This window comes from Bison bison, unplaced genomic scaffold (genome assembly GCF_000754665.1).
Source record: "Bison bison bison isolate TAMUID 2011002044 unplaced genomic scaffold, Bison_UMD1.0 scf7180017864262, whole genome shotgun sequence".
Taxonomy (NCBI): domain Eukaryota; kingdom Metazoa; phylum Chordata; class Mammalia; order Artiodactyla; family Bovidae; genus Bison; species Bison bison.
The window spans coordinates 734,627-740,698 of NW_011494834.1; the positions used below are offsets into that span (position 1 = coordinate 734,627).

Here is a 6,072-nt window from a genome sequence, read left to right on the forward strand (position 1 = left end):
TGGGATTGCTGGATCATAAGGCAGTTCTATTTCCAGTTTTTTAAGGAACCTCCACACTGTTCACCATAGTGGCTGTACTAGTTTGCATTCCCACCAACAGTGTAAGAGGGTTCCCTTTTCTCCACACCCTCTCCAGCATTTATTATTTATAGACTTTTTGATGACAGCAATTCTGACTGGCATGAGATGGTGCCTCATTGTGGTTTTGATTTGCATTTCTCTGATAATGAGTGATGTTGAGCATCTTTTTGTGTGTTTGCTAGCTATCTGTATGTCTTCTTTGGAGAAATGTATGTTTTGCAATTATCCTTTAATTAAAAAATAAATAAATGAAAAAAATGTTTCTGCCTCATGCATAAATTCCCCCAAAATAATATATCTCAAATAATTTATCTGTACATTTTGAAAAATTTTGTTAGATGACTGAAGAAAATCTGAAGATAAAAGCATAAATGTTAAGTATGCAGTGGATAGTTTAAATAAAATTTGAATATAAAGTGTGAAAATGCATAAAATCTAAATTAGTACAGTGTGTATAAGAAAGTCTAGGAACTTCCCTGGTGGTCAGTAGTTAACACTCTATACCTCCACTGCAGGGGGTGTGGTTTTGATCTCTGGTCAGGGAACTAAGATCCCACAAGCTGGAGGAGTGGTCATAAATAAATAAATAAGAACATCTGAAATACGAATTCATAATTCAACTGATAAACTCAAATACTACAGGTAGATATTTTGACCACTTCATTTACCTTGTTAGAAGTTTGTATAGTCAGATATCATTAGAAATTAGGATTGTTTAAGTTAAATATAATAGTGACTCTATTGCCCACACAAGAACACTCTTAAAGTGGAAGGGGAACTATAATAAGTAGATGAGGAAACAGATATAAACAGTCAGTGACTCAACCAACCAACATATATATTTATTCATGGTATATAGTCCTATTCATGCATTTTTCTTCTTAAGAACTGAAACTGTGTTATGCATCTTTATATACTCTGACTAGTAAGGTATTTGCCATATGGTACATAGTGAAATGTTTAAACTAATAGAGGGAATAAAATAATTGTTTAATTAAAATAAAATACAGAGATTTGACCCCCAAAAAGAAGCATCAGAATTTCATCCTTTCACTCCAGTTCTATAAATGTAGCCAAAACACCAATAGAATGTGTTTCACTGACATTTTTCCTTGAAGACTAAATATTTGTAAATTTGACTAAATGATTTTTGAGAAAGGATTGATTAAAAATAACAACAATGAAAAAACCAAGTACAGGAGATTATCCACGACTAATCCTTTTAAAGTTACACGAAGCATAACTAAGGATTTCAAAAAATTATTTAGCAAACTTATAAGAAATAAAGCCATTCACACTTGATGAGTTAGAATAGGTGAACTAAATAACCCATGATACTTATCTCCCTGCTGCTGCTGCTGCTGCTAAGTCACTTTAGTCGTGTCTGACTCTGTGTGACCCCATAGATGGCAGCCCACCAGGCTCCCCTGTCCCTAGGATTCTCCAGGCAAGAACACTAGAGTGGGTTGCCATTTCCTTCTCCAATGCATGAAAGTGAAAAGTGAAAGTGAAGTTGCTCAATTGCGTCCGACCCTCAGTGACCCCATGGACTGCAGCCTACCAGGCTCCTCCGTCCATGGGATTTTCCAGGCAAGAGTACTGGAGAGGGGTGCCATTGCCTTCTCTGTTATCTCCCTGAGCCCTACTTAATATAGATTTAAGATGCCTGGTTTCTTCAAATGATTGGAAAGACAGTTTAGACTGGACAAAGTCTGGTAATACGGAAATAAAGTTCACAACAATAGAAAATATTAATAGGGTAATTAAAGGTCAGAAAATATGAGCAAAGGCTTGTAGCTTTGAGCACAGATAGCAACTGACATGTAGAAGAATGATAAAGCCAATGTTTAGAAAAGCAGAGACTAAGTTCATGAAATGGTACTTGACTGGCAGCTAGGAGGCTTTGTTTCCTTTAATCTTTGTTCTGAATTAAATGTCTTGCCCTGCCCAGAGCTGCCCAGCCTCCACCTCTTCCCAGCCTGAGGCCTGGGTGCATCATTCTGTGAGGAAACACCTCCAGCAAGTTGGACAAGTGTTCTTACAAGGTTGCTGCCGTTAACCTGGCCACCTGGGGATGCAAGGTCCCAGACATCACAGAGGATGAGACACCAGGCCCGATGCACACGTGAGAGATGGCCTCCGCCTCCGAGCCACTGAAGTGCATCCGGTTTGCCCACTGCCGACACCGTGACCATGGAGACAGCTGTCTTCATCTCTGTCTTCATCGAGACTCTTGTCACCCTGTGTGTTGAGGTGTGGTGGTCCAGCTACAATTATCTTCTCCACCCAGGACCATGCAGCAGCTGGAAGGGTGAAAGAGATGAGGGTATCTGTGGTGCATAGAGCAGACTGTACTTCAAGGACGGGTAGCTCAGCATGATTCTGGACGATAGTGGCACCTCACCAACCTCATTCACACCAAGTACCCGCAGTTCCTGTCCAAGGCATATCCAAAGAGACCACAACAGGGGTCCACAACTGGCACACAGGGTCCTGAAGGTGCCTGCCATCAACAGCAATGACTCCATCACCAAGAACACACTTGACAACCTCTCTGGCTGCCAGGAGCCCCTCATAGATGGCATTAAGGGGACTGCAGATGATGATTATGGTGGTGGAAGCAGGCTATGGCAATGTGGGCAAGGCCTGTGCCCAGGCCCTGAGGGGGTTTGGGGCCACATCATCATCATGGAGAGCTACACTATCAACACACTCTAGGTGGCCATGGAGGGCTAAGAGGTGACCTCCAGGGATTAGGCCTGTCCGGACTGCAGCATCTTTGTTAGCACCATAGGCTGTACTAACAAAACTCTTGGCCTGCCCTTTGAAGAGATGAAAGATGATGTCATTGTGTGTGTAACTTTGACACTTTGTGGACACTTTGACATGGAGATTGATGTCAAGTGGCTGAGCTAAAATGCTGTGGAGAAGGTGAATATTAAGACTGAGGTGGACTGCTACTTGTTGAAGAATGGGCGTCGCATCATCCTGCTAGCCAAGGGCTGGCTGTCCGACTTGGGCTGAGCTATGGGTCATCCCAGTTTGTGATGAGCAAATCCTTCACCAATCAGGTGCTGGTGCATTTTGAGCTGTGGACCCACTCAGACAAGTACCCTGGATGAGAAGCTAGATAAAGCAGTGGCTGAAGCCCCCTGGGCAAGCAGAATGTGAAGCTAACCAAGCTGACTGAGGAGCCTACTACCTGGACATGTCCTATGATGACTCCTTCAAACCTGATCACTACTGCTATTGAGAAGCTGACCTGCTCTTTGCCTTTGAGCTGCTGTCCTTGCCTGGGTCCCACTTCTCCTCCCTAAGAACAAATGGAACCACCTTTGAGATTGGTTTGATAATGTCTGTCATCAACACCCTGGGACCAGTCACTCAGTCTTTGGCCTCTGCTGCATCCTTCATGCTGTTCCAAGTGTGGCATGGGGAATTGAGAAGTCCCTCCTCAAGTACTGGTCAGGATGGAGGTACATGGGAGTTACCCACAAGGAACCATGAGCTCAGGGGCTTTGGAACTGTTCACTCAGTCCTTCCTTCTCACCTAGAGTCAGACATCTTGGAGTGCGAAGTCAAGTGAGCCTTAGGAAGCATCACTACAAACAAAGTTAGTGGAGGTGATGGAATTCCAACTGAGTATTTCAAATCCTAAAGGATGATTCTGTGAAAGTGATACACTCAATATGTCAGCAAATTTGAAAAATGCAGCAGTGGCCACAGGACTGAAAAAGTTCAGTTTTCATTCCAATCCCAAAGAAGGGCCATGACAAAGAATGTTCAAACTACTGCACAATTGCACTCATTTCACACAGTAGCAAATGAATGATGAAAATTCCCCAAGTGAGGCTTCAACAGTACATGAACTGAAAACTTTCAGATATTCAAGATGGACTTAGAAAGGCAGAGGAACCAGAAATCAAATTGCCAACATCCGTTGGATCATAGAAAAAGCAAGAGAGCTCCAGAAGAGCATCTTTTTCTGCTTCATTGTCTATGCTAAAGCCTTTGTATGGACCACAACAAACTATGGAAAATTCTTCAAGAGGTGGAAACAAAGCTGACCACATTACCTGCCTCATGCAAAACCTGTATGCAGGTCAAAAAGCAACAATTAGAACCAGACATGGAACAATGGACTTGTTCTAAATTGGGAAAGGAGTACATCAAGGTTGTACATTGTCATCCTGCTTATTTAACTCATATGTACAGTCCATGGAATTTTCCAGGCCAGCATACTGAAATGGGCAGCCTTTCTCTTCTCCAGGGGATCGTCCCAACCCAGGGATTGAACCCAGGTCTCCCACGTTGCAGGCGGATTCTTTACCAGCTGAGCCACAAGGTGAGCCCTATATGTAGAGTACATCATGAGCAATGCCAGGTTGGATGAAGCACAAGCTGGAATCAAGATTGCTTGAACAAATATCCATAATCTCAGATATGAGGAGAAATATCCATAATCTCAGATATGCAGGTGACACCACCCTTATGGCAGAAAGCAAAGAAGAATTAAAGTGCCTCTTGATGAAGTTGAGAGAGGAGAGTGTAAAAACTGGCTTTAAACTCAACATTAAAAAAACTAAGATGATGGCATCTGGTCCCATTACTTCATGTCAAATAGATGGGGAAACAGTGGACACGGTAACAGACTTTATTTTCTTGGGCTCCAAAATCTCTGCAGATGGTGACTGAAGCCATGAAATGAAAAGACGCTTGCTCCTTGACAAACCTAGACAGCATATTAAAGAGCAGAGACATTACTTTGCCAACAAAGGTCTGTCTAGTCAAAGATATGGTTTTTCCAGTAGTCACGTGTGAGTGTGAGAGTTGGACATTAAATAAGGCTGGGTACTGAAGAACTGATGCTTTTGAACTGTGGTGTTGGAGAAGACTCTTGAGAATCCCTTGGACAGCAAGGAGATCAACCAGTCTATCCTAAAGGAAATCAGTCCTGAGTGTTCATTGGAAGGACTGATGCTGAAGCTGAAACTCCAATCCTTTGACCACCTGATGTGAAGAGCCAACTCTTTAGAAAAGACTCTGATGCTGGGAAAGATTGAAGGCAGGAGGAGAAGGGGATGACAGAGGACAAGATGGTTGGATGGCATCACCAACAAAATGGACACGAGTTTGAGCAAGCTCCGGGAGATGTTGAAAGACAGGTAAGCCTGGCATGCTGCAGTTCATGGGGTCACAAAGAGTCAAGCACGACTGAGTGACTGAACAACAACAAAAACTCAGTCTTTCCTTAGGCTGGAAGTTGGCAGTAGCAGTCACAAAGCCATGCACTTTACCAGCCAGGCCTTTGCTTGGTCTATGGACTTTAGACCATGTTCTTGCTTTATAGGCTCATTGGTTCCTCAACCCATGAGAGATGAGAAGGAATTATGTCAAAGAGTGTATGGGAACTCTCAGAGTTTGAATGCTCCTGAGAGCCTGGCTTAGTGCTGGGCATTCTCTAAAATCTCAAATCAATGATGTTGTTACCTTTAGTCTGTATTTTACAGGGATTGGAATATATTGGTAAATGAGAAAGGATGAGAGAAGTGACAACCAGGGGTTGAGAGGGGCCAGAAAGAAATAAAAGTACATTGTAACTTGGTTCCCATCACAACTGTGGATCCAAAAAAGATTAAATTGTTTTATAAAGAAAGAGTAAGTAGTAGAGTTAGTAAAACTTTGGTGCCTAAAAAAAAATTAAATGTCTTCCTTTAGAGTAGAAGGCATATTGAATACATGCACACACACATATATGTATATATAACATATGCACACATATAATATGTACAAATAACAGGACATAGGTAAGTATAAGTATACTGAACAACTCTCTACTCTTTTAATTTCCATTTTAAAAATAAGTAAATCCACCAGGTCTCTGGTAAATTACTTTGGCATCATTGCTAACTTGGTAGCTATATATGATCTAGAGAAATTTAATTTTTCTGCAGGAATTGTTAGCAAGCTCAATTCCTTATAAGCAATACA

The 6,072-nt window shown here is 42.0% G+C and overlaps 1 pseudogene; it reads left to right on the forward strand.

Moving 5' to 3' along the window:
• The window catches only part of LOC104994606, a 36,142-nt pseudogene extending 32,808 nt beyond the window's left edge, over positions 1-3,334 (forward strand).
• The last annotated feature ends 2,738 nt before the right edge of the window (positions 3,335-6,072 follow it).